The sequence below is a fragment of the Rhodnius prolixus genome, unplaced genomic scaffold (genome assembly GCF_049639745.1).
Source record: "Rhodnius prolixus isolate KJV_2025 unplaced genomic scaffold, Rpr scaffold_1, whole genome shotgun sequence".
Lineage (NCBI taxonomy): Eukaryota > Metazoa > Arthropoda > Insecta > Hemiptera > Reduviidae > Rhodnius > Rhodnius prolixus.
Window position 1 is genome coordinate 68,635,442 of NW_027411581.1, and position 10,855 is coordinate 68,646,296.

At 35.2% G+C, this 10,855-nt stretch overlaps 1 long non-coding RNA gene across 1 annotated transcript; it reads left to right on the plus strand.

The window, feature by feature from the left end:
* Positions 1-329: 329 nt before the first annotated feature.
* On the plus strand, positions 330-8,104 carry LOC141446313 (uncharacterized). Its single transcript, XR_012453636.1, has 2 exons — positions 330-1,969; positions 6,863-8,104. It is a non-coding gene; the product is annotated as an uncharacterized lncRNA (long non-coding RNA).
* Positions 8,105-10,855: the final 2,751 nt, after the last annotated feature.

Consider the following 10,855-nt stretch of genomic DNA (forward strand, 5'->3'; position numbering starts at 1 on the left):
GGAGGGGGCCTTACATAAATGGGGCTAACTCCTCTCCCATTCGATGTACAGCGTCGAGACCCCCAAAAGGCAAATGTACATAAAATTCCGAATCGAATGACCTGATTCATGAAAATCGGTTCGCGCGTTTAGGCGCTACGTTGTTTAGAAAAAAGGTAACATCAACATTTTAGGACAACATCAACAACAAGAACAAGAGCAATTTTTGAAAATGCCGTTTTTGCTCATTTTCAGCAACTTTTTTCTCGTAATATATTAAATCTGGGTTTTGCCAAAAAAATTACAGTTATAAAGGAGGAATTGTCCTAAATTTTAAAAGAAATTTACGCTTTTTTGTGCAGTTTTTGACGATCAACCCTTATACAACTGTCCTACCGGACAGTTTTAATCTATGTTGGTTGCAGAGGGATGAAAGATGGAAGGAGATGAGTAAATGTTTGTGTGGTATTATGAATTTGCCTTTAAGTCGTAAGGAATTTTGAAGATTATACTGGTTGTTGGATAAGGGCTATAGAATGTTGGGTAAATATTTGGTAAGTTGATAGGTGGGTGAACATATGAAAGAGATGATGGGCCTAAGAGGGAAGTTATGTTTATGTGTTTTAAGCAAGCGATAGATTATTGGAGCTAATGGGGAGTTGTTGATTAAGGATTTTGGTTCTAATGTGTTAATAAAGCAGTGATTGAAAATGCAGTTAATAAGTTGGATAGTGATTTTATTGATTGTATTGGTAGGATGGTTTTTGAGTTTTGTACATATTATGTATGTTTGTGGGAAATGAGTTGTAGGATTTTACTTTGATAATAAGTTTTTTTAATTGCTACCGTTTGATTAGTTTTGTGAGAGGGTAGGATTAATATGTCCGGGTTATTGGTTAAGTAAGTGTGTGTTTGGTTGGATAGTTTGTGAAGTAAGTGGTGTGTTTGTGTATGTTGTTGTTTGTGGTGCATGTACACAGTTAGTAATGGCGTTAATTGATTGCGATGGGATAAGATGCCTATCACTGTGTATTATGAATAAATAATAAGGTATATTGAAGGCTACTAATGAAATGAAAAGTTGTAACGTTTTTGACATTGTGATCCATGGCAAATTTAGGACAGAAATTGACTAAGATTTTGAGGAATTGCTGTGTGAGTTAAATTGACTAAGGAATTTTCTTTTGTTAGCAGAGATTGTTTCTTTTGCTATAGCAGACTTAACTTTTTGATGAGATTTGTTTTGTTGTGATTAAAAATTTGATTGTGGGGTGATAGTTGTGTTGGTTGAAAATGTTTTATGATATTGGCTGGAATAAGTTGATGTGCAGGAGATTTGTGTAAGTGAATCGGTTTGTTGATTTGTTGAAGGTTGCAATAGCAGATTTTAATTTGAATATTTAAGAAGCTTTTTTGAAAGTTGTGTGTGGACTTAATGATAGATTGCGTAAATTTGTGTACATGACTGGCCCACGATTTCAATAAGATTCAAGAGCAAATTGGAGAGTAATGTGTTTGTAAAATGGCATATTAGCACTAATATTTGTGGCTGTTAGTTTGTGTAACTCAAGCAAGCCGCCTAGCGACGTAAGTTTGAATAATTATAAAGAATTTATTGTATTTTACTGTTTATTTTTGTATTACTGTTTTTTTTTTCTATGTTAGTGACTGAAAATTGTTTTGTATTTGTAATATGGAGGCACTGAAGAGGACAATATATTTGTGGAAAGGTTGGGAAAAAGAGGAGTTGTTTTATTTGAGCGATTGATGGGAAATGTTGGATGGTAAATTGTTGATAATTTGTTATATTTGTATTAGATGGTTATTTTATGTATTTTGTTGAAGTGAAAAAAGTATGTAGGAAATGGATGTAATAATTTAGAAGAAAGTGGAAGAGAAGAAGTTGTAGTGACAAATGATCGATATGTAATGACGGGTCGATATGGACATAGAAACGTGCAAAAAAAGGTTATAGAGTAACCTAGCTGGGGTGAGCAATATAAGTTTATTTGTATTATTATTACAAAAATATAGTGTTCTATGGAGCTGTGTGTTATTTCCTTGTTTGTTTCACCACATTACAAAAAAGTGATGATGGAAGGTGAAAATTGTGAAAAGTAGGAAAAAGGAAATGTTAATGAGTTTGTTTATTGAAATTTGATGTTTTTCTCGTTAGTTGGAAGTTAAATTGGTTGTTGGATGTGTTAGTGAAGCATTAAAAATATGTAATAATAATAAGGAGAAGGATATGATGTATAGTAAAGTAAAGTATACATTTGTAATAAGTTTTATGGAAGGAAGTAGTTTTGTTGAAGTAGGAGTGAATTATAGAGAGGGAGTGAGTAGATGAAATTAGAATTGAGAAATGAATAATTTATGGTGAAGAATGAAGTGAGCATATTTTCATTGAGACAAAGCGGGACAAATGAGAATTAGAATTTAGTTATATATATTTTATTGTATACCTGCAGAAAAATGTATTTATTATTAATTGTTGGTAACTGTTGTATACTTATGTGGCCGAGGGATGTAGTCCAGTATAGAAGCTATTTTTTTTCACCGCTCGAAGGTACACGTAACTTGGTGGTCCTGACAAGGACCAGTTACAAAAATATATCGGCCCACGAATCGCTTATGGCGCTCCCCAGCGGGGAAACCACATAGTTGAGTGGCCCTGAAGTGAAGTGAGAGGCCCTGAAAAGGGCCGTAAGGTAATACCAGTGAACCGGCTTTGGGAGCCCCGGCAGTGTGGCCAGCACCCCGATAAACCCCGGTACCAATTGGCCTGGTCCTCGCTCGTATCTCACTCTGTGGTAGCGCTGGTGATTCTGCTTGCCTCTGTAGCTGGTGTACTAATGCGGCTCTTTCTACTGCACTTTCTTCTTTCTTCAATATATATGTACCGTCGAAAGAAGCAAACTGCCATTCCAGAGTGTTGAGAAAGACTTTTAAAATGGGCTATTTGCCTCTTTATCTATTTTATTTTTATTTATTAAAAAAAACATATATACATATAAAAATACATTGCTTATATTTTTTTTTTTTTTTTTTTTTTATCTTTTATTTGAAATTTACACCTGCACTCATACAGTACAATAAGTAAATATGCTGGGCGAACAATAAAAATGGCGTGGCAATCATGAATGATGATCATCCAGTGATGACCATCATTAGTTTACCAGTTGGTCACGGGGCCAACGGCGCCTCAGCCGTCTTTGGGGGTTGGAGGGAAGTGTGGTTGAGAATAGGTTTGCAGCTAAAGGATTAGGGTGAAATGATAGTTTTTGGTGGAATGTGTTGTAGCGGGTTTTGGCAAGTTCTGGTATAAATGGAATGTTGAGGTCTGTGTGTATGGAGTGGTTACTGACATAAAAGGGAGCGTTTACAATGCGGCGGAGTATTTTAGATTGGAGTGTTTGTAATCTGTTGATGTTAGATCGTTTAGCTGTCCCGTAAAGTTCAAGTCCGTAAGTCCATATTGGAGCAAGAAGGGAAGTGTACAGTCGACGCTTGTTCTGTAGTGTTAGTTTTGAGCGTTTGTCCAGTAGTCTAGCAAGGAGTTTGTATCGTTTGTGTAATTCAGCCCGTTTAAGTCTCGTATGAGGGTTCCAAGTTAGTCTTTTGTCTAGGTACAGTCCAAGGTACCGCACATGGTCGGCTGGTGGGATAGGAGTGTTATATAAGAAGACAGGTCCAAGAGTTGTTCGTTTGAGTGTGAAGACTATGTGTTTGGATTTGTTTGGGTTGATTTTTATTCGCCATTTTTGGAGCCAGGGTTCTAGTGAGTGAAGGTGAGATTGTAGAGAGCGGATAGCGAAGACAGGATCAGTATGTGTGGAGAGAATGGCAGTGTCGTCAGCGAAGGTGTATATGGAGGTGTTGGGATTTGAAGGTAAGTCGGCTGTAAAGATTGTGTAGAGAAGAGGAGCTAAGACGCTACCTTGTGGTACACCAGCAAGGACAGGAAAAATAGATGATCGAGAAGAGCCTTGAGTTACTAGGAAGAATCGGTCGGAGAGATAGGATTTGAGTATAAGATAGTATGTGCTTGGTAGAAAACCCTTAAGCTTCCATAGCAAACCCTTGTGCCATACTCGGTCAAAGGCCTGTGAGACATCCAAGAATACTCCAGCGCAGAAATGTTTAAGCTCCAGTGATGTAGCGATGGTGTCCACAACGCGATGGGCCTGCTGGATTGTAGAGTGGCAACTGCGAAAACCAAATTGATGATTTGGGATAATTTCAAGGCCATCAAAACTTTCTTGAAGGCGTGGTAGGAGGAGTCTCTCAAAAATTTTGCCTAGAATCGAAAGGAGGCTGATAGGGCGGTAAGAGGAAGGTAGATGCGTGGGTTTTGAAGGTTTAGGTATCATACAGATGGTGGAGAATTTCCAAAGAATAGGATAATAGGTAGTTCTCAGTATTGAATTGTAGATGGTTGTAAGGAGGACTATTGCTTTTCTAGGAAGTTGGAGGAGAATGTGTGCTGTGATTAAATCATAACCTGGACTCTTTTTAGGGGGAAGATTGATAATGGCCTCCTTGACTTGCTTGGGTGTGAATGATTTAGGAGGAAGAGAAACTGGTAAAGGAATGTCCAAGTCGGTATTGACGTCTTGGGTGTGTTGTAGATTTTGGGTGTCAGGATGTGGGGTGAAGACGGAAGAGAGGTGAGCTGCAAGTAAGTCAGCTTTTTCTTGATCAGATTTGGCCCAGGAGTTGTCAGCAGAACGGAGAGGGGAGGAGGTTTGTTGAAATTTTAATATTCGTCGGGTGACAGTCCAGAGCGAGTTGTCGTCAGTGGTAAGAGATTTTGTATAGTTAGCGTATTGGGTGTTGTAGTATTTTTGAAGTTCGTTTTTAAGCTGTCTTGCAAGATGATTGAAATTTTGTTTGTGGGAAGGATACCTAGTTCGCTGCCAAAGAGATCTTGCTCGTCGCTTTTTAGTTATAAGAGTGCGAAGTAGGATAGGTAAGTTATAAGGCAAACGTTCTGTCCGTGTAGTTGTACAGTATAAAGTCGCTTGCCATATGCTTTGCTGTATGGCAGCAGCGAAGTTGTCAACAGCATCATCTAGCTGTTGGGGTGTTTTAAGAGCTGTTTTAAGTTCAATTTGTTGTTCGAGTCGGTCTCTAAATAAGTCCCAGTGTATCGGTCCATTGAGCAATGTAGGTTTTGGAGGGGATGGTTTGGGGTGAATATCCATTGTAAGTATGACGGGGCTGTGGTCGGATGATAGGTCATCTAAGGTGAATGCGTCAGTATGGAATGGTGAAATGTTGGAGCAGATGAAAAAGTCAAGCAAGTCAGGCCGTTTATTTAGAGCAGTTGGCCAGTAAGTTGGTTGAGAAGGAGAGATGTAGGATAGGCTTGTTTGGGAGAGTGCATTGTAGAGAATGCGTCCTCTTGGGTTTGTCACTCGACTACCCCAGCGAGGATGTTTCGCGTTGTAGTCACCACCGCTCACAAAACGGGAGCCCAGTGATTTGAAGAAGGAAAGAAATTGATTGTGATGAATTGCTTGGTTAGGAGGACAGTATACGGCAGCAATGTTGTAATGGAAGGGTTCACTATGGAGGGAGATCACAGTAGGCTGTATGTAGTTAGTGGCATTGTAAGGAATGAAGAAGTGTGATAAAGAGGTTCTTATAAGGATGGCTGAGCCGCCATGTGCAGTGCCGTCAGGGTGGTCAGTTCTATATAGTTTGTAGCCAGAGATGTAGAAGCGTGTTCTTTCCGTGAAGTGCGTCTCTGTGACAAGTGCAATGTCTATTCGTCTTTCGTGTAGCAGGATCTCTAGTTCTTGTCTGTGATTAGTTAGTCCATTTGCGTTCCATAATAGTATGGTGATAGAGTAATTAGTAAGTGGCATTAAGGAGCGAGGCGAGGAAGTAGAGTGTTGACAACGGTGGTTAGTAGAGTTACGAGAGGAGTGAGAAGAGTTTTGAAATCAGAGAGGAAAGAATTTAGTAAAGTGGTGATGTCAGATGAAGAGGATTGGAGAGGTGGCTGAGGCGGCGGTGGCCCCGCAATGCTTATATTTAAAAAAATTATGTAGCTGTTCAATTATATAGGAAAGTAAAGTTGGGGTTCCAACAGTAACTACGTATAAAAATATTTGTAAAAAATAATATTTGAACATGATGATTTTTAATGAAATAAAATTTTTGATTTAAAAAAAATTGTGATTTTCTTTGACGGTGATATTTTTGATTGGAGTGAATACTTTGCAATAGATTGGGATCATTTATTAAAATGTGTTGAAATATTTGACTAGAAAAAAAGATGTTCTCTTGCTGCATTTGTTGGTGGAAGGGAGAGCAGGAATTCTAGAATTTTCAAAATATTTTGATAAGGAATATTATTGTGTTTAAAATGAAGGAATAACTCTGTCCATTTTTGACTGTTTCCACATTTGCAGACAAGCCTTTTTACCAATGACACCTCATGAAAAAGATAATTTTGGCAAAGTTACTAATATATTGAAAAGATTTTGCACATATTATGTGAATTAAGCCGAGACGTAAGGACAATGATGGAACACCAGCGAGTAAATCTAACTCGGTACATTGCCTGATTTAGTTTACTCTGCATGCATTTGATGTGTTTTTTGAATGTATTTTTTATTTATTTATATTCACCATAATTTGTGTTTTGTTGTATTGTGATGATTTTTGTTGGAGAATAAAAGATAATTGAGTTGATGTAGTTAAAGAAGAAAGTTGATATTGTATTTATGTAGATTGAATATAATGGAAATGTTGTTATTATTATTGTAAGAGAAATAGTTGTTATGAATTTTGTTTTAAGTATGATTTTTGAATATGAGAATAAATGATTAAGTGAGTATTTGAAGAAATAAATAATGTTGAATTGTTTTAGGAAAGAAGAAGGGTGGTGAAGTGAGAAGGAGCGAGTATAAAGCCCGACCCCAGCCCGGTGAAGAGGCATTTGACTAGTAAGGGAGAATACAAGCGGACCGTACGGGAATCAATGTAGATTTAATTGTAATTTTTGAATAGAAATAAATTTGTGATAATTTTTGTTTTGTTTAATAATTTAGTTAAAGTCGATGGGATTGTTTGATGAATGTTTTTATTATGAAAAAAGTAAATGAATGAATTGAATTTTGATATATGTAGATAGAGTGCGTAAGAAAAGTTTACATATTTGTGTATTATCTCGGTGGGAAAGGATATGTGAAGTGGCTTGTTTGATTAATGTTTGGAATGTTAGGATATGAAAATGGTTGATTATTTAATTTAAGTATTAATGTGCGTTGTGACACATGGAATGGTAGAGGAGTTAGCCCCGTTTATGTAAGGCCCGATGGAAAATGATGATTACTTAGTGATGAAATTATTGTGTAAATGTTGGGCCGATTATGATAAAATTTGGTAGGGTTAGGGCTCCCCTACGTAAGATGAGAGCGACGTTGTGCTGTTACAGTTTTTAAGGGGAAGTATAGGAATGGTTTTAAATTTGAATGAATGAAGTGTGATTATTGTGGAGATTTGCACTTTTAAAGTGTGGAGGAGGGGAGTTTGGCCGACCGTTTGTAAAACTATGATTAGGAATATTTGTAAAAGGGTTTGTGGGATTTTGATAAAATTTAGCAGGAAGTAGTGATTAAAGGTGCTGTAGGTGGCTGTGAAGTGCGATGATGCTGTTACAGGTACTAAGAGGAAGTAGTGAATGAGTGAAGGGATTTACATGAATGAATTGTGGTTGGATTGAAAATGATTGCCTTTTAGGGAGCAGTAGTGTAATTGGAGTTTATTTTTGTTACTGCTTTTAAAAGGAAGTAGTGAAATGGGAGTTTAATTTTGTGTATCTTTTGGCGTTTAATCAACCCTTATACTTGAGTTTTGAAAGTGTAAGTTTTTGTTGAGGAGATATATTTAGTAAGAATAGTTTGAGATTTTGACTGTAATAAGTGTTTATTTTGAAAATTTGTGAAATATTGTGGGGTATGTAGACACTGTATGTATATTATAGAAATTTGTGAATATAGAAATATAGTTGAGAATTTGTATGAATGTATAAAATTGATTGTACATTGATGAAATATGATGAAGAAAGAATTAAAGTATGATGTGTGTAGTGAGTGGTATGTTTTGTGAGGGAAGTAGAAGTGGTTGTGTAGTGTGTGAAGTTTGATTGAAAAAAATGAATTTGGTTGTTGATTAATGTGTGTAGTATAATTTGAGGAAAGTTTGTTTGTTTGTTGGTTGGAGTAGTTTATTTGATGCGTGATTATGGCGCGAGTTTGGTGAAATTGTAACCAGATGGAAGGTTTGAGTGAGTGTGTTTTGGTTGTTTAATGTTTTTGAATGTAGTGAAATTGGGTATTTTGATTAATATTAGTGTTTAAAGAATAGTACTGTTATGATTAGTTGTTTGTATTGATTATGAATATTGAGAATATACTATGTTTGTTATTTGATTGATATAAAAAAAGAAATGTATATTTTTGTGGATGATACTATGTAAATTTTTGAAGAATGAAATGAATATATTAAAGGAAAATATTAATTTTTTGATTGTGTAAAAATAATGACATTGTTTATAAGAAAGTTTAGGTGTAGAAAGAAATAAGAGGAAGTGTGGCTGAGTGTGGTTGGGAAATGAAGGAAGTAGTGAAAGGTTTTGGAAGTTAGTTTTGGAAATAATGTTTTATAATTTTGTTTGGGTTAGTTAAGAGAGATAAGAGTTTTATATGTTGAAAGTTTTGTTTAGTAGAAGGAATAGGGTTAATTTACTTGTAAGATTGTAGGATTTACATGGGTATTAGTGTTGGGTGAGTTGATGTAGGTATGTAGAAGGGAAGGCAATGAATGAAGGCAGGCAGGCATAGTGACGGACAGAAATATGGGAATTTGTGGGGAGATGTATTGGCGGAGCAGCGAAGAAGCGTACGAGGCAGTGAGAGCAGTGAAGTAGGCAGAACAGGCAGTAGCCGGTGCGGGCAGGCATATGTATATGTAGCTAGCTAGTTGTAAAGCGAGGCACACCAGCCAGCCAGTAGAGTGAGAGGGAGAGTGAGGTAGGGAGACTAGCTATGTGATTGGCTAGGAGGATTGTGGTTGAAGGTTGAGATAAATGAAATAATGGTTTTTATGTAAGAGCAGTATAAGTTTGAAAATTGCTTGATTAAAAAAATGAAGAAATGCATAGGTAAAGGTTATGTGTAAATTAAAGGGTACTTGTAATGAAATTTTGGGAAAATGGAAATAAAGTATAATAGATTTAAAGAAAGGAAGAGAAATGGAGAATTAATAATATGCAGACAGAGCAGCATACTAGCATAGTATTCAAGGTAGTTTTGTTGGAGTTTGATTTTGTTGAATTTTATGATTATTATTTATTTAATTGGGAAAAGAAGTGTTTTTTGTATGAAGGTGATAGGTAAGTATTGGAATAGTAATAGCGGAAATGGTAGCTAGCTACGTAGGTAGGGACACTTGAAAAGTGATGTTTTGTTTGGAAATAAGATGAAGGCAGTGACTGGAGCAACTACAGTCCTGCTGGTGGCGCTAGTGTGGATTATCACTTGATTTATTGTTAAGAATGAAAAATAGAATTTGATATAGACAATTTATGTGTTTAGTTTATTTGATAGAGGTTAATTTATTGCTATTAGGGTTACATACGCTTTTGAGGAAGTGAGTGAAGCATAAAAGTAGATAAGTAATAATAATAATATTAAGTAGAAAATATAAAAATAAGAATAAAATAGAAATACAAAAGTAAAATAAAATAAGAGTAATAAAAGTTTTTAAAAAAAAATGAAATAAAATGAAAAGAAATAATAATAATAATAATTATAAGTTGAAATAAGATTTGTAAAAGAGAGATGGTTGGAAATAAAATATAAAGTTGAAAATAAGAGAAAAAGTTATGAGGAGAGAAATGAAGATAAAGTAAAAGAAAAGTTGTAATTGTAAGAGACTGTTTAGAATAATTGTATATGGCATTTACCTGATGTTTAGATTTTATATTTTTTATTTTTTTAAAGAGAATTTCTTTTGGAGGATGAAAATTGGTTGTAAAAAATGGAAAGGAAGTAAGATGGATTGGAAAAGAAAATGCATTATTGAATGTAGACAAGAAGAGGAGGAGGAAATGAAGGAAATATGATTGTAGTAAAATGTACAGTGACTGCCATTAATATTGGGACACCTATTAGAAAATGGTTTAAAAGGAAAATGAAAACTACATAGAAAAGTTTGTATTTTTTTTGTTTTAAATAACATTAGCAACATGTGTAGAAATTATATATAAGTATAAATGGATGAAATTGCAAACTGTTGGGTAGGACTTTTTGAAAAAGTGTAAAATAAGGCTGTGAAAAATATTGGGACACCAGAAGTGGTAGAGTTTAAATGTTGAATATTTAAAATCTGCTACTATTTTGACTTACAACAGCCCTGAAAGGATGAGGCATGGATGAAAGAAGTTTTTGGTTAATTAAGGTGGTGTTTTTTCCCATTCTTGCAGGAAACATGGTTTTAATGAATTTTTGTTAGATATTACTCGTTTGCTTAAAGCACTAGCTAAATATTGGCATAAATGTTGAATGGTATTAAGATGTGGAGACTGCGGAGAGGTTTGGAAAACTTTTGGGCAACTATATATTTGGGGTGGTTATCTTGGTAGAATTTAAAAGAGCCTAAAATACGCAATTTTTTGTCACTTTTTTTGAAATTATTTTTTAATATATTACTATAAACCATGAGACTGAAAAAGATAAAATTTTGATTAATCTCTAGAGTATATGATTGCAAAAGTGACTATTTGCATTAAAATATTTTTCGGCAAATTTCACTCTCTTAATAGGATTTATGTTACTGACAAAAGAATCCTTGCAGGCTA